The sequence below is a fragment of the Bombina bombina genome, chromosome 6 (assembly GCF_027579735.1).
Source record: "Bombina bombina isolate aBomBom1 chromosome 6, aBomBom1.pri, whole genome shotgun sequence".
NCBI lineage: Eukaryota > Metazoa > Chordata > Amphibia > Anura > Bombinatoridae > Bombina > Bombina bombina.
Genome location: NC_069504.1, coordinates 231,810,480 through 231,832,591, shown reverse-complemented (window position 1 = coordinate 231,832,591; position 22,112 = coordinate 231,810,480). Strand labels below are relative to the sequence as shown.

Here is a 22,112-nt window from a genome sequence, read left to right as displayed (position 1 = left end):
AGTCTTGATTTACAGTGTTGTGATACCAGTGTAAATCCCGTGTTCTAATACAGTTATTCTGTTTCAAGCCCTGTACAGCACATTACATATATTTTAGAAAACTTTTCAAAAAATGTCTAAATATAAACATTTGATTTGCATGATAAACAACTGTATATAAAAGAAGGGCTGAAACATTGTATTAAATATAGGAGGCAGCAAGAATACTGAAGGGAACTCTGAATATAAAGCATTGTTGCTTATACATGTGAATTGCTGCAGTGTAGGGATGTGCAATTAATCAAGTGATGCAATTAATTGCGATATGAGGCTTTGCACCATGTGAATCGCATGAAGCTGCAATATAAAAATAAAAAAGTCTGAAACTGCTTCCTTCACATGTCACACCAGTCACACAAACACTCCAGTCCAGCCCAACAGCAGCACTGATCACTCCCCCAGGAGGGTGGAGCAGAAAGCGTCACATCAGTGTCACAGCATGTAACGCTACCGCCACCATTTCCCTTGCCTCGTGGTTTGTTACTCTATTCCTGAGGTGTGCACAGACAAAGAAAGTGGCGGACTGGCAGTGCTCTTTTCTCTGGCCTATTCAATCAGCAGTGCAAACTGCAAGGCGAACATGCCGCTGTTTTGAACAGTTAAATGCATTTTGTAATGCAAAATGGATGTTTAAAAAATAAATATTTTAATGAAATAGCAATTATTTTTTTTACATATAGCATAGCCCTACTTCAGTGCATGTGCAAACATATTCATTTATATAATCATAAAGGAGAGTAGCTAGAGTGCATGCTGCTATTTCCTTAAAGCTAATATTAAAATAAACAGTTGCACTCATATATACACTATGTGATTAAAAAAAAAATAGTCATATATATATATATATATATATATATATATATATATATAATATTTATTAGAGTTCAAAGGTATATTGTATAAGGCCATTTATAGGTATGATTGGTTGTACCACCCTCATACACAAATCTAATGGCATAGAGGGTTAAATGGCATTTACACTGAAATGTAGACTGATTGCACTAATGCTTTAAATAATCTATTAAATGAATGTTTTAAAAAAAAATCTCTTCTTAAAATAATGTAACTTTAAACATACAGTATTATAGCTTTAAAGGCAATTTGAATACAGAAACATTTTTATTTATTTTCAATGCATCATCATATTCAGGGGTTGTATAAAAACATGGCTTGGATACACAAAATGAGGATATCAGTGCCCTGCGACTAACAAAGCTCACTAATGTATGTGATTAGTTGGCATTTCCAGACTCATCTGTGAGCAGTAAAACATTTGTGAACATCAGCTGATCAACTGATAGGAAAAGAACATCTGAAACCATAAATAACAAAAAAGAAAAGCCCACTGGATAAATTAAATAGCATTTCATTAGTATTATTATCCTCACATTTAAACAGATATGAAACCCAACACTCTGTCTTATTCATAAAGAATGTTTTATAACCCTTTAATAGATCACACAGAAAAGTATGAAAGTAAACTACGACTTGCAGTTAAGTTTCTAAAAAAATATATACTGTATACCAAAACCTCCAGTGTGCAATATTTAACACAGCTATTGCAAACATTACATTTGCTCATTTATTTTAATTTGAGTATCTTGTTAAAATAATTATATGCTCACAAAGTGTACGTCAAAGTTGATGATACTGCAAAAAAAGTTGGCTTATTTTTTCAGAACAAATCATTCAATGCTGACAATTACACTTACTAAACTTAATTAAATAATGTCAACGTTTTTTCTTTTCATTAAAACATTCAAATTTGTGTCCATGTGTAACTATTAAATACTTGAGAAGGATGTAGTAGTAAAAAAAGGATAATCTTTAATGTGTGCATTACTAGCATTCAGTTGCTTTGCAGGCCTCCTAAATTCTGTCATCAAAGAGGGGAAGGATTTATGATCATCCCATTGCCCAGTAATAAGAAAAACATAATTTATGCTTACCTGATAAATTCCTTTCTTCTGTAGTGTGATCAGTCCACGGGTCATCATTACTTCTGGGATATTAACTGCTCCCCTACAGGAAGTGCAAGAGGATTCACCCAGCAGAGCTGCATATAGCTCCTCCCCTCTACGTCACTCCCAGTCATTCGACCAAGGACCAACGAGAAAGGAAAAGCCAAGGGTGAAGTGGTGACTGGAGTATAAATTAAAAAATATTTACCTGCCTTAAAAACAGGGCGGGCCGTGGACTGATCACACTACAGAAGAAAGGAATTTATCAGGTAAGCATAAATTATGTTTTCTTCTGTTAAGTGTGATCAGTCCACGGGTCATCATTACTTCTGGGATACCAATACCAAAGCAAAAGTACACGGATGACGGGAGGGATAGTCAGACTCTTTATACAGAAGGAACCATTGCCTGAAGAACCTTTCTCCCAAAAATAGCCTCAGATGAAGCAAAGGTGTCAAATTTGTAAAATTTGGAAAAAGTATGAAGCGAAGACCAAGTTGCAGCCTTGCAAATCTGTTCAACAGAGGCCTCATTCTTGAAGGCCCAAGTGGAAGCCACAGCTCTAGTAGAATGAGCTGTAATTCTTTCAGGGGGCTGCTGTCCAGCAGTCTCATAAGCTAAACGAATTATGCTACGAAGCCAAAAAGAAAGAGAGGTAGCGGAAGCTTTTTGACCTCTCCTCTGCCCAGAGTAAATGACAAACAGAGAAGACGTTTGTCGGAATTCCTTAGTTGCCTGCAAGTAAAATTTTAGAGCCCGGACTACATCCAGGTTGTGCAGTAGACGTTCCTTCTTTGAAGAAGGATTTGGGCATAAAGAAGGAACAACAATCTCTTGATTGATATTCCTGTTAGTAACTACCTTAGGTAAGAACCCAGGTTTAGTACGCAGGACTACCTTATCCGAATGAAAAATCAAATAAGGAGAATCACAATGTAAGGCTGATAATTCAGAGACTCTTCGAGCCGAGGAAATAGCCATTAAAAATAGAACTTTCCAAGATAACAACTTTATATCAATGGAATGAAGGGGTTCAAACGGAACGCCCTGTAAAACATTAAGAACAAGGTTTAAACTCCACGGTGGAGAAACAGTTTTAAACACAGGCTTAATCCTGGCCAAAGCCTGACAAAAAGCCTGGACGTCAGGAACTTCTGACAGACGTTTGTGTAACAGAATGGACAGAGCTGAGATTTGTCCCTTTAATGAACTAGCAGATAAACCCTTTTCTAAACCTTCTTGTAGAAAAGACAATATCCTAGGAATCCTAACCTTACTCCAAGAGTAACCTTTGGATTCACACCAATGTAGGTATTTACGCCATATCTTATGGTAAATCTTTCTGGTAACAGGTTTCCTAGTCTGTATTAAGGTACTAATAACTGACTCAGAAAACCCACGTCTTGATAAAATTAAGCGTTCAATTTCCAAGCAGTCAGCTTCAGAGAAGTTAGATTTTGATGTTTGAAGGGACCCTGTATCAGAAGGTCCTGTTTCAGAGGTAGAGACCAAGGCGGACAGGATGACATGTCCACCAGGTCTGCATACCAAGTCCTGCGTGGCCACGCAGGTGCTATTAGAATCACTGATGCTCTCTCTTGTTTGATTCTGGCTATCAATCGAGGAAGCAACGGGAAGGGTGGAAACACGTAAGCCATCCTGAAGTCCCAAGGTGCTGTCAGAGCATCTATCAGGACTGCTCCTGGATCCCTGGATCTGGACCCGTAACGAGGAAGCTTGGCGTTCTGTCGAGACGCCATGAGATCTATCTCTGGTTTGCCCCAACGTCGAAGTATTTGGGCAAAGACCTCCGGATGAAGTTCCCACTCCCCCGGATGAAAAGTCTGACGACTTAAGAAATCCGCCTCCCAGTTCTCCACTCCCGGGATGTGGATTGCTGACAGGTGGCAAGAGTGAGACTCTGCCCAGCGAATTATCTTTGATACTTCCATCATAGCTAGGGAGCTTCTTGTCCCTCCCTGATGGTTGATGTAAGCTACAGTCGTGATGTTGTCCGACTGAAACCTGATGAACCCCCAAGTTCTCAACTGGGGCCAAGCCAGGAGGGCATTGAGAACTGCTCTCAATTCCAGAATGTTTATTGGCAGGAGACTCTCCTCCTGACTCCATAGTCCCTGAGCCTTCAGGGAATTCCAGACGGCACCCCAACCTAGAAGGCTGGCGTCTGTTGTTACAATTGTCCAGTCTGGTCTGCTGAATGGCATCCCCCTGGACAGGTGTGGCCGAGAAAGCCACCATAGAAGAGAATTTCTGGTCTCTTGATCCAGATTCAGAGAAGGGGATAAGTCTGAGTAATCCCCATTCCACTGACCTAGCATGCACAGTTGCAGTGGTCTGAGGTGTAAGCGTGCAAAGGGTACTATGTCCATTGCCGCTACCATTAAGCCGATTACCTCCATACATTGAGCCACTGACGGGTGTTGAATGGAATGAAGAGTGCGGCAAGCACTTTGAAGTCTTGATAGCCTGTCCTCTGTCAGGTAAATCTTCATTTCTACAGAATCTATAAGAGTCCCCAGGAAGGGAACTCTTGTGAGTGGAACGAGTGAACTTTTCTTTTCGTTCACCTTCCATCCATGTGACCTTAGAAATGCCAGCACTAACTCTGTATGAGATTTGGCAGTTTGAAAGCTTGAAGCTTGTATCAGAATGTCGTCTAGGTATGGAGCTACCGAGATTCCCCGCTGTCTTAGTACCGCCAGAAGAGCACCCAGAACCTTTGTGAAGATTCTTGGCGCTGTAGCCAATCCGAATGGAAGAGCCACAAACTGGTAATGCCTGTCTAGGAAGGCAAACCTTAGGTACCGGTAATGATCTTTGTGAATCGGTATGTGCAGGTAAGCATCTTTTAAATCTACAGTGGTCATGTACTGACCCTCTTGGATCATAGGTAAAATTGTCCGAATAGTCTCCATCTTGAACGATGGAACTCTTAGGAATTTGTTTAGGATCTTTAAGTCCAGGATTGGTCTGAAAGTTCCCTCTTTTTTGGGAACCACAAACAGATTTGAGTAAAACCCCTGTCCCTGTTCCGATCGTGGAACTGGATGGATTACTCCCATTAACAAGAGCTCTTGTACGCAGCGTAGAAAAGCCTCTTTCTTTGTCTGGATTGTTGACAATCTTGACAGATGAAATCTCTCTCTTGGAGGAGAGTATTTGAAGTCCAGAAGGTATCCCTGAGATATTATCTCTAGCGCCCAGGGATCCTGAACATCTCTTGCCCAAGCCTGGGCGAAGAGAGAAAGTCTGCCCCCCACTAGATCCGATCCCGGATCGGGGGCCCTCAATTCATGTTGTTTTGGGGGCAGCAGCAGGTTTCCTAGTCTGCTTGCCCTTGTTCCAGGACTGGTTAGGTTTCCAGCCTTGTCTGTAGCGAGCAACAGCTCCTTCCTGTTTTGGTGCAGAGGAAGTTGATGCTGCTCCTGCTTTGAAATTACGAAAGGAACGAAAACTAGACTGTCTAGTCTTGGCTTTGGCTTTGTCCTGAGGCAGGGCATGGCCTTTACCTCCTGTAATGTCAGCGATAATCTCTTTCAACCCGGGCCCGAATAAGGTCTGCCCTTTGAAAGGTATATTAAGCAATTTAGACTTAGAAGTAACATCAGCTGACCAGGATTTTAGCCACAGCGCCCTGCGTGCCTGAATGGCGAATCCTGAATTCTTCGCCGTAAGTTTAGTAAGATGTACTACGGCCTCCGAAATGAATGAATTAGCTAGTTTAAGGACTCTAAGCCTGTCCGTAATGTCGTCCAGAGTAGCTGAACCAATGTTCTCTTCCAGAGACTCAATCCAGAATGCCGCTGCAGCCGTGATCGGCGCAATGCATGCAAGGGGTTGCAATATAAAACCTTGTTGAACAAACATTTTCTTAAGGTAACCCTCTAACTTTTTATCCATTGGATCTGAAAAAGCACAGCTATCCTCCACCGGGATAGTGGTACGCTTAGCTAAAGTAGAAACTGCTCCCTCCACCTTAGGGACCGTTTGCCATAAGTCCCTTGTGGTGGCGTCTATTGGAAACATTTTTCTAAATATCGGAGGGGGTGAGAACGGCACACCGGGTCTATCCCACTCCTTAGTAACAATTTCAGTAAGTCTCTTAGGTATAGGAAAAACCTCAGTACTCGTCGGTACTGCAAAATATTTATCCAACCTACACATTTTCTCTGGTATTGCAACTGTGTTACAATCATTCAGAGCCGCTAACACCTCCCCTAGTAACACACGGAGGTTTTCCAGTTTAAATTTAAAATTTGAAATATCTGAATCCAGTCTGTTTGGATCAGAACCGTCACCCACAGAATGAAGTTCTCCGTCCTCATGTTCTGCCACCTGTGACGCAGTGTCTGACATGGCCCTAATATTATCAGCGCACTCTGTTCTCACCCCAGAGTGATCACGCTTACCTTTTAGTTCTGGTAATTTAGCCAAAACTTCAGTCATAACAGTAGCCATATCCTGTAATGTGATTTGTAATGGCCGCCCAGCTGTACTCGGCGCTACAATATCACGCACCTCCCTCTGAGCGGGAGATGTAGGTACTGACACGTGAGGCGAGTTAGTCGGCATAACTCTCCCCTCGTTGTTTGGTGAAATTTGTTCAATTTGTACAGATTGATTTTTATTTAAAGTAGCATCAATACAGTTAGTACATAAATTTCTATTGGGCTCCACTTTGGCATTGCAACAAATGACACAGGTATCATCTTCTGAATCAGACATGTTTAACACACTAGCAAATAAACTTGCAACTTGGAAATACAATTCAAATAGAATAATATTAAAACGTACTGTGCCTTTAAGAAGCACAGAAGATCTATGACAGTTAAAAATTAATAAATTGAAACAGTTATAGCCTCAATCCTTGTAAACAACACAACTTTAGCAAAGGTTTAATCCCATTAGCAAAGATAACAATTTCTGAAAGCAGGAAACAAATTACAGAATAAAAGTTTTTATTTCAGTCAAACTATAATTCTCACAGCTCTGCTGAGAGAAATTACCTCCCTCAAAATAAGTTTTGAAGACCCCTGAGCTCTGTAGAGATGAACCAGATCATGCAGGGAATACAATGAGTTGCTGACTGAAATATTTGATGCATAGTAAAAGCACCCCTCCCCCACACACACAGCAGTGAGGGAGAACAGAAACTGACAGAAAAAAACAGATTTAAGCAACTGCCAAGTGGAAAAATGGTGCCCAAACATTTATTCACTCAGTACCTCAGCAAATGAAAACGATTTTACATTCCAGCAAAAACGTTAAACATAATCTCTAGTTATTAAACAGCTTTATGTCTTTCTTACAGTGCAATTCTAGTGAAGTACCATTCTCCCAGAATACTGAAGTGTAAAGTATACATACATGACATTATATCGGTATGGCAGGATTTTCTCATCAATTCCATTGTCAGAAAATAAAAACTGCTACATACCTCTATGCAGATTCATCTGCCCGCTGTCCCCTGATCTGAAGTTTACCTCACTCCTCAGATGGCCGAGAACAGCAATATGATCTTAACTACTCCGGCTAAAATCATAGCAAAACTCTGGTAGATTCTTCCTCAAACTCTGCCAGAGAGGTAATAACACACTCCGGTGCTATTTTAAAATAACAAACTTTTGATTGAAGATATAAAACTAAGTATAATCACCATAGTCCTCTCACACGACCTATCTAGTTGCTGGGTGCAAGAGAATGACTGGGAGTGACGTAGAGGGGAGGAGCTATATGCAGCTCTGCTGGGTGAATCCTCTTGCACTTCCTGTAGGGGAGCAGTTAATATCCCAGAAGTAATGATGACCCGTGGACTGATCACACTTAACAGAAGAAAGGATGATTTGTCAAGCTTACTTTTAGCAGTGCCACCAATGTATTTGGCAGACAAAGCATGTACTACAGGAAAACTATACAGCAGAAACACGATATAACTATAAGGTATGTCACTAGAGATGGGATAATGTTTTAGCACGTTCAATGCATTTGCTCATTCATTGTTTGCCAAACATTCACTGCTGAAATAAAAATAACCAAAAAAATAATAGTTAACGTACGAATGTCAACATTCAATATTTAGAAGTCAACATTCATTCTACAGCATTATTTGATTCTAGGGATGGACACATTTTATGCCACATTGCCTCTGTGTATTCTGAACTTATAATGGCTATTTACTAAACAAACATTCAACTTTTTGCTTTAATTAAAAACTACATTTCAAATTGTGATAATTATAGACTCTGATGTAAATTTATTGGAATCATTATTCAACTCTGATATTCAAAGGTCATCATTCATGCTACAAAATCTTTTGAATAGAGTATGAAATACAAAGGGGTACAACTGTGCATCCCAGCAAATCAACCCTTTAAAATTATTATAAACAAGTGATTTACAGACCTCCTTTTAGTGTATGTAAAATGCAGAAGAGGATTATACTAAAGAAGATAAAACCCTTTAGTGTTAAATCCCCCCCCCCCAAACAAACTGAAGTTATCAAAATATATACTACACAAAGCATTCTTTAAAGTTTTAAACTTTTCCATTATTCAGGTCACAAATGAGTTAATTTGCCCACTCAACCAGAACAAAATAATTACACACTGAAATAAGGGGGAAAACCTGCAGTCAAGAAAGCCAGCAGTTCTGTAAATATGTACTGACCTCCTGCAAGTTTCTCAAGTCACTGACATTTTAGGTCACACGGGATGTGCATTTAACTGAGAATGTAACAGTAAGGTCAAGGAATCTAACGGTTTGCCAAAGTAAACTACACGTAATAAGGCTACTTTTAAGCACTAAATGCTTGTACGTTAACGTCTTCTGATACCAATCAACACTAAGAAACACAAAGATTAACCCAGATTTGCATATTCAGTTTATTCCTTTGTTTTAATTCTAATATATTAGCAACACAACAACAGGGGGAGGAATTAATAACTTTTTAAAAAAAATACATTGTATAAATCAGCAAGCACAACTTTAGCAGTACAGGAACATGCTCTTCCTAAAGGGTCATTAAACACTAAATAAATGTTAGATAGAATGAAGCATTCAAAGAAAAGGATTAGTCTGAGAATAATAGTAGATGTATTTTTAAAGTTTAATTAGCTGTTTAAATATTGACAAAATAAGTGTAAAGTTTTAGTGTCCATAAAACAATGGGAGCTGTCATGTTGTAACTTAGGTTACCTTCTCTGCTTTAGCCAATTAGGGACAGTTATAAATAGGTCGCTAGAGTGTGAAGCCAATGGCTGTGGGGAATATAACAGCGTTCTGCCCTTCCATTTCTAACAGGAACTGAAAAGCTCACATTTTCTGAATATAATTACAGGTAAAGGGGACAAAATAAATAATGTATGCATATAGTAGAGGTTTTTTTAATATATACAGTTTATCATTTTATATTACTATCTCAAAGTGTTTAATGTCCCTTTAATCCCTTTTAATCTTATGTGGAGGCCACTCATAGACAGGCATAAATGGGCTATTACAATGATTTAGGTAGAATGTAGAAGGGTTAGGCTTCTGAAGGCTTGATGCACCAACAATAGTCATCAGAAATGTAATGTTTTATAAAATATAAATATTAGTTTGCAGATTAAAAAAAATGATGATTTATCAAAAATATCTGTCATGGTTTTTGCACAGACAATTAAAAAGGAATTTAAAAAGAAAACAGTTCCATTTTTGAATATCGAACTATAATCATCATAAGAATGAGATTTTATTTTGCTTAATCACTGTTCTTGGAGTCTTTTTTATATCAACATGCTGAACTGCAACAAAAAGCACACAAAGGTAACATTTTCTTCTCGTCAATCACCAATCACGGTACAATAGCTGATGCTTTGAGCAATTTGCAATGGCTAATTAGCACTCAACCTAGTGTGCCTAATCTTCCTGTCACAGAAGACAATCACAAATCCATTTTGTTTTAAGACAGCTGTCATTATACTTAATCTGGTGAGTCGCACAGACAAAGAACAACTTCCCTGACCTTAAAATGCAAGGCTGCAGCATATTGAAGTTTATAAAGAAGACTGTGGGTTTTCAAACCTCAATGACAAAGTGTTCTTATTAGGATCCAAAATATGGGTCTACTGTATGCAAGTATTATACTGTAAAGCATTTACATTTAGTTTTACTGTGTACGTTTAAACCTGTTAATAAAGCTTGTTTAAAAAATACTGTGTAGTTTAAAAGGGTCGTTACACATTTTGAGATGGTAATATAAAATGATAAATTGTACTGTATAAGGAAAAAACTCGGCAATATACTTTAAGTGCAGAACACTGTTATATTCCACACAGCCATTGGCTCCACACTCTAGTGACCTATTTATTTATTTATTTATTATTTTTTTGGTAATAACATAAAATTTACATAACAGAGCATACACTGTCCCGGATTGGCCACAGAAGAGAAGGTAACCTAAGTTACAACATGGCAGCTCCCATTGTTTTATAGACACTAAAACTTTACACTAATTGTGTCAATATTTAAACAGCTAATGAAACTTTAAGAAATACATCTACATGTTATTCTCAGACTAATCTTTTCTTTGAATGATTCATTCTATCTAGCATTTATTTAGTGCTTCCCTTTAAACCTCACAATAATAATAAAAATAATAATAATAAAGAATGTCATTCCACTACCACTAAAGAATAAGGCGATAAATATTCTATTTAAATTGTATTTTATTAAAAAAAAATACATACAAAAAAAGGAAGTAAATGCAATTGGCATAAAAAAATAAATACACTAAATCAAGGTTGTTCAAAAAGGGTCAGGAACTACAATGCAGAAACCATTATAATACAATAATAATAATATATTTGTCTAACATTCATCTGCCAGCAAGAAAAAGTGACCTCTAATCTGAAAAGGTTAGCTACCTGTGAGCCTCATAATTATTTATAGAACTTCATCAGAATAAAATTAGTAAAACATCATTATTTTACTTTTTTTCTTCTTCTAAATAAAATGTCCTACTTTGACAGACTAAGGATTTTGTATTTAACTGGGGTGACATATCCTTTTCCATTTTTAAGATCTAGGAATTTTATTTATGCATGTAAAATAACCAAAAAATGTCAAAAGTCTATCCCTTCATCCTATAAACACCCTCTCAACACAAAATAAAAGTATAGCAGTAACTAAAATAGCAGGGATCCATTTCTAAAAACTCCCTGGAGGTGGGAACTTAGGAAATAAAAATGAATACAGCCAATCAAGGAACATTCACTTTAAAATGCAATCCAAAATAAAATGTATAATTATAAATAGAAAACATTTCATGCACATACATTATTTTAAATGGGTTTCATACACTTTGACCCTGTAACATTAAAGGAACAGACTATTCCAGAATTTTTATTTTTTTAAAAGATAGATAATCCCTTTATTATCCATGCCTCAGTTTTGAATAACCAACACGATTATATTAATACACTTTTTACCTCTGTGATTAAACTTGTATTTAAGCCTCTGCAGACTGCTCCCTTATTTCAGTTCTTTAGGCAGACTTGCATTTTAGCCAACCAGTGCTGACTTCCAAGTATCTCCACAGGAGTGAGCACAATGTTATCTATATGGCACACATAAACTAGCACTGTCTGTAAAACTGTAAAAGCTGTAAAACTGTCAAAATGCACTGAGATAAGAGGCTGCCTCCAAGGCTTAGAAAACAAAATTTATGCTTACTTGATAAATTTATTTCCGGGCATGGAGAGTCCACAACGTCATTTAATTAATTTCTATCATTGTGACGTTTTTTTCCTTTACTAAGGCAGATTTTGGTAGGAAGTCCTTCATGACTTTGATTTTGCCTGTTGGACTTTGTAGTTACATATTACCTGGTTTATTCATTGGGTTCTATTTGGCTTGTGGATTTTGTTACTCTGTGAAAAAAAAAAAAATATTCTTTTTATCCCACCCTTATTTCTCATTATTTCTGGTATCTAATACCCAAGCTTTGGAATCCATGATTAAAGGGTAATGGACACTAACCGCCTGTATAAAAGAAAACATAATTTATGCTTACCTGACAAATTTAATTTCTTTCATAGTGGTGAGAGTCCATGAGACCCCACCCTGTTTGTTTATTTTTGGTGTTAGTTTACTTTTCTGCACATCTTTTTTTCCTGCTCCTATTTTTTTTCCTCATATTTCTTTTCCTACTACTTTTGTTTGGCTATACGTAACTGGCTTCAAATAAGCACCTTGCAAATACATGATCTTTTTGTTCTATTGTTATAGAACAGCATAACAGCCAAGTCTAAAACATATTTTCTTTCCTATGACAGAGTCCACAACGTCATTCCAATTACTAGTGGACTATTCAACTCCTGTCCAGAATAATCCCCAGTCATTCAGCCAAAGGAAAATGGAAAAAGAAGACACACAAGTGTATAGAGGTGCCTGAGGTTTACTAAAAAAAAACTGCCTAATTATATTTTAAAAAGAAGGCGGGGTTGTGGACTCTCCATGCCCGGAAAGAAAGAAATTTATCAGGTAAGCATACATTTTGTTTTCTTTCCTATGGCATGGAGAGTCCACAACGTGATTCCAATTACTAGTGGGAACCAATATCCAAGCTAGAGGACACGGAATGAACAGGGAGGGAGAACAAGGCAGGAGGACCTAAACAGCACCACCGCTTGAAGAACCTTTCTCAAAAGAGGCCTCAGCCAAGGCATAAGTATCAAATTTTAAGAATTTGGAAATGTATGAAAAGAGGACCATGTTGCTGCCTTGCAAATCTGTTCTACACAAGCTTTATTTTTGAAAGCCCAAGATGAGGAGACAGCCCAAGTGGAATAAGCCGTAATTCTCTTAGGAGGCTGCTGTCCAGCAATGTCATAAGCAAAACAAATCATACTTCTTAACCAGAGGGAAAGAGAAGTAGAAGTGGCCTTCTGACCCTTACGCTTTCCAGAGAAAACAAACAGGGCAGAAGATTGCCGAAATTCTCTATTAGCTTGTAAGTAAAATTTTAGAGCATGCACAACATTCAAGTTATGCAAAAGACGTTACTTATGAGAAGGAGGATTAAGACAAAAACAAGGAACAACAATTTCCTGATTAAATTAGGGAGAAACCCAACTTAGTATGAAGGACCACCTTATCTGCATGAAAAATAAGGTACGGGGAATCACACTGCAGAGCAGAAAGCTCAGAAACTCTGCGAGCGGAAGAAATAGCAAGGAGAAACAAAACCTTCCAGGATAACAATTTTATATCAACAACATGCATCGGCTCAAACGGAGCTTGCTGCAAAACTTTAAGAACTAGGTTAAGGCTCCAAGGAGGAGCAACAGGTTTAAACACAGGCCTGATACTGACCAGGGACTGAACAAAAGCTTGAGCATCTGGTAATTCTGCCAGACATTTGAAAGGTCAGATTTCTGCTCTGTCTATCCTTTTGCACAGAGTACTGACTGACAAACCTTTCTCCAGGCCATTCTGAAGAAAATATAAAATTTGTGGAATACTCACCTGACTCCAAGAAAAATCTTTAGCTTCACACCAAAAAAGGTATTTACGCCATATCTTATGGTAAATCTTACGATTAACAGGTTTACGTGCCCGAAGCATAGTATCAATGACTGCCTCCGAAAAACCACGTCTAGAAAGGACTAGGCATTCAATCTCCAAGAAGTCAGCTTCAGAGAATCTAGACTTGGATGGAGGAATGGACCCTGAAGTAGAAGGTCCTACCTCAGAGGTAACCTCCAAGGTGGAAGAGATGACATCTTCACCAGATCCGCAAACCAGATCCTGTGCAAGGCCAGGCAGGAGCTATTAGAATCACAGACACTCTCTCCTGCTTCGTACAAGCAATGACTCGTGGAAGGAGAGCAAACTGAGGAAACAGGTATGCTAGCTTGAAATCCCAAGGGATCGCCAGAGCATCTATCAGTGCGGCCTGAAGATCTCTTGATCTTGAACCGTACCTTGGAAGCTTGGCGTTTTGACGAGACGCTATCAGATCTAACTCCAGAACCCCCCACCTGAGGGTTATCCTGGAGAACACTTCCTGATGGAGAGCCCACTCCCCGGGATGAAAAGTCTGTCTGCTCAGAAAATCCGCTTCCCAATTGTCTACTCCTGGAATGTGAATGGCAGATAGGAAACAATAGTGAGCTTCTGGTGGTTGATGTAAGCCACTGAGGTGATGTTGTCCGACTGGAATCTGATAAACCAAACTAAAAGATAATTAAGGCCAAGTTGTCAAGGTATGAAAGATTGCTCTCAACTCCAAGATGTTTATGGGAAGAGAAGACTCTTCCCGAGACCACAGGCCCTAAGCTTTCAGAGAACCCTAAACAGCTCCCCAACCTAACATAACACACAAAGTTCATAAGAACTGCACGTTGTGAATCAACCACTGACTTTCTAAGTGTACATACTGGTTTTGCATATACGGTAATAGAATGGCGTGTTGCTTTAATCTTTTGGCAAGTGTAGTAAAACGAAAACTTCCCAAATACAGCTTTTAGTCAGTGGAAAGTGACCGACCTATGTGTTGGGCTGAAAGGATAAAGTGCTATTGGCGGCAAATGATGGCAGTATTTAAGTTCAGACTTGCGATGGTTCTTTAGTAAGAACTGCAGATATATGAATAAAATAAGACAGGTATAATCTCACCGCTATTGCCGCTCTCCGTCACGCCCCTCAGGCCGTCCCAATGCCAGGTATGGACTCACTCCTCCGGTATCCAAGCATACGATTAAATAGACAAATAGGGTTACCTGTATTGAGATTGATCACATCACTTAGTGCAGGTAAAAAAGACTTCTTTATTCAGGTAGAATTCAACATTTACAGGGTGAACAGACTCAGGGGTACATTGAGCACAAACGTCCGACGCGTTTCCTGCCCAGAGGCACTTCGTCAGCTCTTCTCCCCAACCTAACAGGCTGGTGTCCATAGTCACAATCATCTAGGAAGGTCTCAGGAAGTAAGTTCCCCCGAGACAGATTTTCCTGTGAAATCCACCACGAGAGTGTCTCTCTCGTTAGGGGGTCCAGATTTTCCTTCTGTGATAAACCTGAATGGTCTCTGTTGCATTGATGGATCATGCAAAGTTGTAACGGTCACAGATGGAACCGAGCAAAAGGAATGATGTCCATGGAAGCCACCATCAGACCAATCACCTCCATGCATTGAGCAACTGAAAAGCAGACTGGAGGGAAAGGCAAAAAGCTAGAAGTTTGGATTTTCTGACGTTCGTCAGGAAAATCTTCAAGGACAGCGAATCTATGATTGTCCCTAGGAAACACACTCTTGTAGTTGGAACTAGAGAACTCTTTTCCAGATTCACCTTCCACCCGTGGGAACGTAGAAAAGACAACAACATCTCTGTATGAGATTTTGCTAGTTGAAAAGATGACGTCTGAACCAAGATATCATCTACATAAGGCGCCACAACAATTCCCTGGGATCTGTGGCAGGACCAAACGGAAGGGCAATAAACTGAAAATGCTTGTCCAGAAAGGCAAACCTTAGAAACTGGTGATGATCCCTGTGAATTGGAAAGTGTAAATACTCGTCCTTTAGGTCTATGGTCATCATGAACTGACCTTCCTGAACCAATGGAAGGAATAGTTTCCATCTTGAAGGACGGAACCCTGAGGAACCTGTTATTGAGACACTTTAGATCTAGGATGGGACGAAAAAGTTCCCTCTTTTTTGGGAAACACAAATAGATTTGAAAAGGATCCTAGACCTTGTTCCTCTAGAGGGACTGGTACAATAACTCCCAGGGAGGATAGATCCTTTACGCAATTTATGAAGGCCTCACTCTTTACCTGGTTTAAGGATAGTCTTGACAGGAGAAATATGCCCCTTGGAGGGCAAAATTAATACCATTTTGTAACCCTGGGATACTATGTCCACAGCCCATGGATCTGGGACATCGCGTATACAAGCCTGGCAAAAAAAAGAAAGCCTGCACCCCACCTGATCCAAGATCAGATCAGGGGTGGACACTTCACGCTGATTTAGAATCAGCGGAAGGCTTCTTTTTTTGCTTTCCCTTATTCCAAGGCTGGCTAGATTTCCAAGTGGACCTGGATTGGAAGAAGAGGATGACGACTTCTGTCCCTTAAAGTTGTAAAAGGAACAAAAATTAGAAGTCTGTCGACCTTTAAGTCTATTCTTTTTGTCCTGAGGAAGGAAAAATCCCTTTCCTCCCGTAATCTCTGAAATGATTTCCGCCAAACCAGGACCCAATAAAGTTTTACCCTTATAAGGTAAAGCAAAAAGCTTGGCTTTTGAAGATACATCAGCCGACCAAGATTTTAACCAAAGAGCTCTACGAGCTAGAACAGTGAAGTTAGACATCTTAGCTCACAGCCTAATTACCTGCATGTTGGCATCGCAGATAAAGGTATTGGCAAATTTAAGAGCCTTGATCCTATCTTGGATCTCCTCAATCGTAGTCTCCTCTGAAATCAAATCAAACAGGGCATCGCACCAATAAGATGCCGCTCCCACAACCGTAGCAATACTTGCCGCGGGTTGCCACTGTAATCCTTGATGGATGCACATGTTTTTAAAAGTAAGCCTCTAGCTTCTTATCCATGGGATCCTTAAAGGAACAACTATCCTCTATAGGAATGGTAGTTTTTTTTAGCTAGAGTAGAGATAGCTCCTTCTACTTTAGGCACAGTGTGCCATGAGTCACGAAAGGAGTCCGCAACAGGAAACATATTTTTAAAAACAGTGGAAGGGTAAAAAGGAACCCCTGGCTTATCCCATTCCTGAGCTATTATTTCAGACATCTTGTCTGGAACAGGAAAAACATCCTCAGAAGAGGGAGTATTGTAAACTCTGTTAAAGGACCAGTCAACACAGTAGATTTGCATAATCAACAAATGCAAGATAACAAGACAATGCAATAGCACTTAGTCTGAACTTCAAATGAATAGTACATCTTTTTCTGACAATTTTAAAAGTTATTTCTATTTCCCCTCCCCCTGTACCATGTGACAGCCATCAGCCAATCACAAATGCATACACGTACCATGTGACAGCCATCAGCCATTCACAAATGCATATACACTTATTTTGTGAATTCTTGCACATGCTCAGTAGGAGCAGGTGACTCAAAAAGTTTAAATATAAAAAGACTGTGCACTTTTTTTTAATGGAAGTAAATTGGAAAGTTGTTTAAAATTGTTGCTCTATCTGAATCATAAAAATTTAATTTTGACTTGAGTGTCCCTTTAAGTTTAGAAGACTTTTTAGGATTGACAGAAACCGAAGGTTCAAAGTCATCCAAAGTAGCTAGAACTTGCTTCAGTAGTAGACGGAGATGTTCAAGCTTAAATCTGAAATTAACTTGTTCAGATTCACAAGATTTTTCTCCCATAGTATCAGAGTCTGAGCTACTGAAGTATCCTCATCAGACATCTGAGAAATGTTGACCAGCGTAGTTTTAGAGTCAGAAACCTTGCTAGCAGACAAATGTTTAAAAATTCCTCTTAGGCTTACCCGAAGACGGGAAAGCAGACAAAGCCGCAGATACTGCAGAAGTTATCTGAGTGGCACAATCCCCAGGTAAATAAACACCCCTAGGAGGTTGAGAGGACAGAGACGGCACATTATGAGAAACAATTAAGGATTGGGACGTTTGAGGAGAAAGCTGAGGCATATCATGCCTAGCATTATCCTGAGACACAACTGGCTCAGAAGGGAGTAATTTATCTTTACATTTTAAAGTTTTTGCTAAGCAAGAGGAACAAAATTGCATAGGGAGCACAATCTGGGCCTCTAAGCAAAGTAAACATTTATCAAAAGAAGCAGAAGAATCCTGTTCTGTGTCCATAGCTACAGAACTCAGATCCCACAAAAAAAAAAATACATTTTAAACAGACTAATATGGAAGATTATTAAACTTAGGCAAAAAATCAAACTTTTAAAAACAACCTCAGATTGCCTGAGGCTCCTACTGCTGTCAGCAATTGAATACCACCAGTAATTGGAAGTGAGACTCTGTCTCACTTCCTGGAAGACGAACCGATCGTCAAACTGCCAAGCCGACGCAGACTACAAGCTTGAAAGTAAACAAAGCCGCAATACTAAATGCTGAAACGGGCTTCATAATAATTGGTAAATTGTTAAAAACCCCTATAACCCATCAATAACCCTTCAGCCAGTGTATAAAAAGGCTAAACCATAAGCACAGTTTAGAATTAACCCCATATCTCTCACAGAATCCCTTCATGAAATAAAAGGTATGCCGGTAACAAACTGCCCATAAAAAACAGAATTTATGTTTACCTGATAAATTTCTTTCTCCAACGGTGTGTCCGGTCCACGGCGTCATCCTTACTTGTGGGATATTCTCTTCCCCAACAGGAAATGGCAAAGAGCCCAGCAAAGCTGGTCACATGATCCCTCCTAGGCTCCGCCTACCCCAGTCATTCGACCGACGTTAAGGAGGAATATTTGCATAGGAGAAACCATATGGTACCGTGGTGACTGTAGTTAAAGAAAATAAATTATCAGACCTGATTAAAAAAAAAAAACCAGGGCGGGCCGTGGACCGGACACACCGTTGGAGAAAGAAATTTATCAGGTAAACATAAATTCTGTTTTCTCCAACATAGGTGTGTCCGGTCCACGGCGTCATCCTTACTTGTGGGAACCAATACCAAAGCTTTAGGACACGGATGAAGGGAGGGAGCAAATCAGGTCACCTAAATGGAAGGCACCACGGCTTGCAAAACCTTTCTCCCAAAAATAGCCTCAGAAGAAGCAAAAGTATCAAACTTGTAAAATTTGGTAAAAGTGTGCAGTGAAGACCAAGTCGCTGCCCTACATATCTGATCAACAGAAGCCTCGTTCTTGAAGGCCCATGTGGAAGCCACAGCCCTAGTGGAATGAGCTGTGATTCTTTCGGGAGGCTGCCGTCCGGCAGTCTCGTAAGCCAATCTGATAATGCTTTTAATCCAAAAAGAGAGAGAGGTAGAAGTTGCTTTTTGACCTCTCCTTTTACCTGAATAAACAACAAACAAGGAAGATGTTTGTCTAAAATCCTTTGTAGCATCTAAATAGAATTTTAGAGCGCGAACAACATCCAAATTGTGCAACAAACGTTCCTTCTTTGAAACTGGTTTCGGACACAGAGAAGGTACGATAATCTCCTGGTTAATGTTTTTGTTAGAAACAACTTTTGGAAGAAAACCAGGTTTAGTACGTAAAACCACCTTATCTGCATGGAACACCAGATAAGGAGGAGAACACTGCAGAGCAGATAATTCTGAAACTCTTCTAGCAGAAGAAATTGCAACTAAAAACAAAACTTTCCAAGATAATAACTTAATATCAACGGAATGTAAGGGTTCAAACGGAACCCCCTGAAGAACTGAAAGAACCAAATTGAGACTCCAAGGAGGAGTCAAAGGTTTGTAAACAGGCTTGATTCTAACCAGAGCCTGAACAAAGGCTTGAACATCTGGCACAGCTGCCAGCTTTTTGTGAAGTAACACCGACAAGGCAGAAATCTGTCCCTTCAGGGAACTTGCCGATAATCCTTTTTCCAATCCTTCTTGAAGGAAGGATAGAATCCTAGGAATCTTAACCTTGTCCCAAGGGAATCCTTTAGATTCACACCAACAGATATATTTTTTCCAAATTTTGTGGTAAATCTTTCTAGTTACAGGCTTTCTGGCCTGAACAAGAGTATCGATAACAGAATCTGAGAAACCTCGCTTCGATAAAATCAAGCGTTCAATCTCCAAGCAGTCAGCTGGAGTGAAACCAGATTCGGATGTTCGAACGGACCCTGAACAAGAAGGTCTCGTCTCAAAGGTTGCTTCCAAGGTGGAGCCGATGACATATTCACCAGATCTGCATACCAAGTCCTGCGTGGCCACGCCCTCTCCTGATTGATCCTGGCTACCAGCCTGGGGATGAGAGGAAACGGCGGGAACACATAAGCTAGTTTGAAGGTCCAAGGTGCTACTAGTGCATCCACTAGAGCCGCCTTGGGATCCCTGGATCTGGACCCGTAACAGGGAACTTTGAAGTTCTGACGAGAGGCCATTAGATCCATGTCTGGAATGCCCCACAGCTGAGTGACTTGGGCAAAGATTTCCGGATGGAGTTCCCACTCCCCCGGATGCAATGTCTGACGACTCAGAAAATCCGCTTCCCAATTTTCCACTCCCGGGATGTGGATAGCAGACAGGTGGCAGGAGTGAGACTCCGCCCATAGAATAATCTTGGTCACTTCTTCCATCGCTAGGGAACTCCTTGTTCCCCCCTGATGGTTGATGTACGCAACAGTCGTCATGTTGTCTGATTGAAACCGTATGAACTTGGTCCTCGCTAGCTGAGGCCAAGCCTTGAGAGCATTGAATATCGCTCTCAGTTCCAGAATATTTATCGGTAGAAGAGATTCTTCCCGAGACCAAAGACCCTGAGCTTTCAGGGATCCCCAGACCGCGCCCCAGCCCATCAGACTGGCGTCGGTCGTGACAATGACCCACTCTGGTCTGCGGAATGTCATCCCTTGTGACAGGTTGTCCAGGGACAGCCACCAACGGAGTGAGTCTCTGGTCCTCTGATTTACTTGTATCTTTGGAGACAAGTCTGTATAGTCCCCATTCCACTGACTGAGCATGCACAGTTGTAATGGTCTTAGATGAATGCGCGCAAAAGGAACTATGTCCATTGCCGCTACCATCAACCCGATCACTTCCATGCACTGAGCTACGGAAGGAAGAGGAACGGAATGAAGTATCCGACAAGAGTCCAGAAGTTTCGTTTTTCTGGCCTCTGTTAGAAAAATCCTCATTTCTGAGGAGTCTATAATTGTTCCCAAGAAGGGAACCCTTGTTGACGGGGATAGAGAACTCTTTTCCACGTTCACTTTCCAGCCGTGAGATCTGAGAAAGGCCAGGACGATGTCCGTGTGAGCCTTTGCTCGAGGGAGGGACGACGCTTGAATCAGAATGTCGTCCAGGTAAGGTACTACTGCAATGCCCCTTGGTCTTAGCACCGCTAGAAGGGACCCTAGCACCTTTGTGAAAATCCTTGGAGCAGTGGCTAATCCGAAAGGAAGCGCCACAAACTGGTAATGTTTGTCCAGGAATGCAAACCTTAGGAACCGATGATGTTCCTTGTGGATAGGAATATGTAGATACGCATCCTTTAAATCCACCGTGGTCATGAATTGACCTTCCTGGATGGAAGGAAGGATAGTTCGAATGGTTTCCATCTTGAACGATGGGACCTTGAGAAATTTGTTTAAGATCTTGAGATCTAAGATTGGTCTGAACGTTCCCTCTTTTTTGGGAACTATGAACAGATTGGAGTAGAACCCCATTCCTTGTTCTCTTAATGGAACAGGATGAATCACTCCCATTTTTAACAGGTCTTCTACACAATGTAAGAACGCCTGTCTTTTTATGTGGTCTGAAGACAACTGAGACCTGTGGAACCTCCCCCTTGGGGGAAGTCCCTTGAATTCCAGAAGATAACCCTGGGAGACTATTTCTAGCGCCCAAGGATCCAGAACATCTCTTGCCCAAGCCTGAGCGAAGAGAGAGAGTCTGCCCCCCACCAGATCCGGTCCCGGATCGGGGGCCAATATTTCATGCTGTCTTGGTAGCAGTGGCAGGTTTCTTGGCCTGCTTTCCCTTGTTCCAGCCTTGCATTGGTCTCCAAGCTGGCTTGGCTTGAGAAGTATTACCCTCTTGCTTAGAGGACGTAGCACTTTGGGCTGGTCCGTTTTTACGAAAGGGACGAAAATTAGGTCTATTTTTTGCCTTGAAAGGCCGATCCTGAGGAAGGGCGTGGCCCTTACCCCCAGTGATATCAGAGATAATCTCTTTCAAGTCAGGACCAAACAGCGTTTTCCCCTTGAAAGGAATGTTTAGTAGCTTGTTCTTGGAAGACGCATCAGCCGACCAAGATTTCAACCAAAGCGCTCTGCGTGCCACAATAGCAAACCCAGAATTCTTAGCCGCTAACCTAGCCAATTGCAAAGTGGCGTCTAGAGTGAAAGAATTAGCCAATTTGAGAGCATTGATTCTGTCCATAATCTCCTCATAAGGAGGAGAATCACTA

The 22,112-nt window shown here is 40.4% G+C and overlaps 1 protein-coding gene across 1 annotated transcript in view; it reads right to left on the bottom strand.

The window, feature by feature from the left end:
* PAWR (pro-apoptotic WT1 regulator) overlaps nt 1-22,112 on the bottom strand; it is a 367,225-nt gene that overhangs the window by 160,250 nt on the left and 184,863 nt on the right. The gene's annotated exons all lie outside the window — the stretch shown is intronic.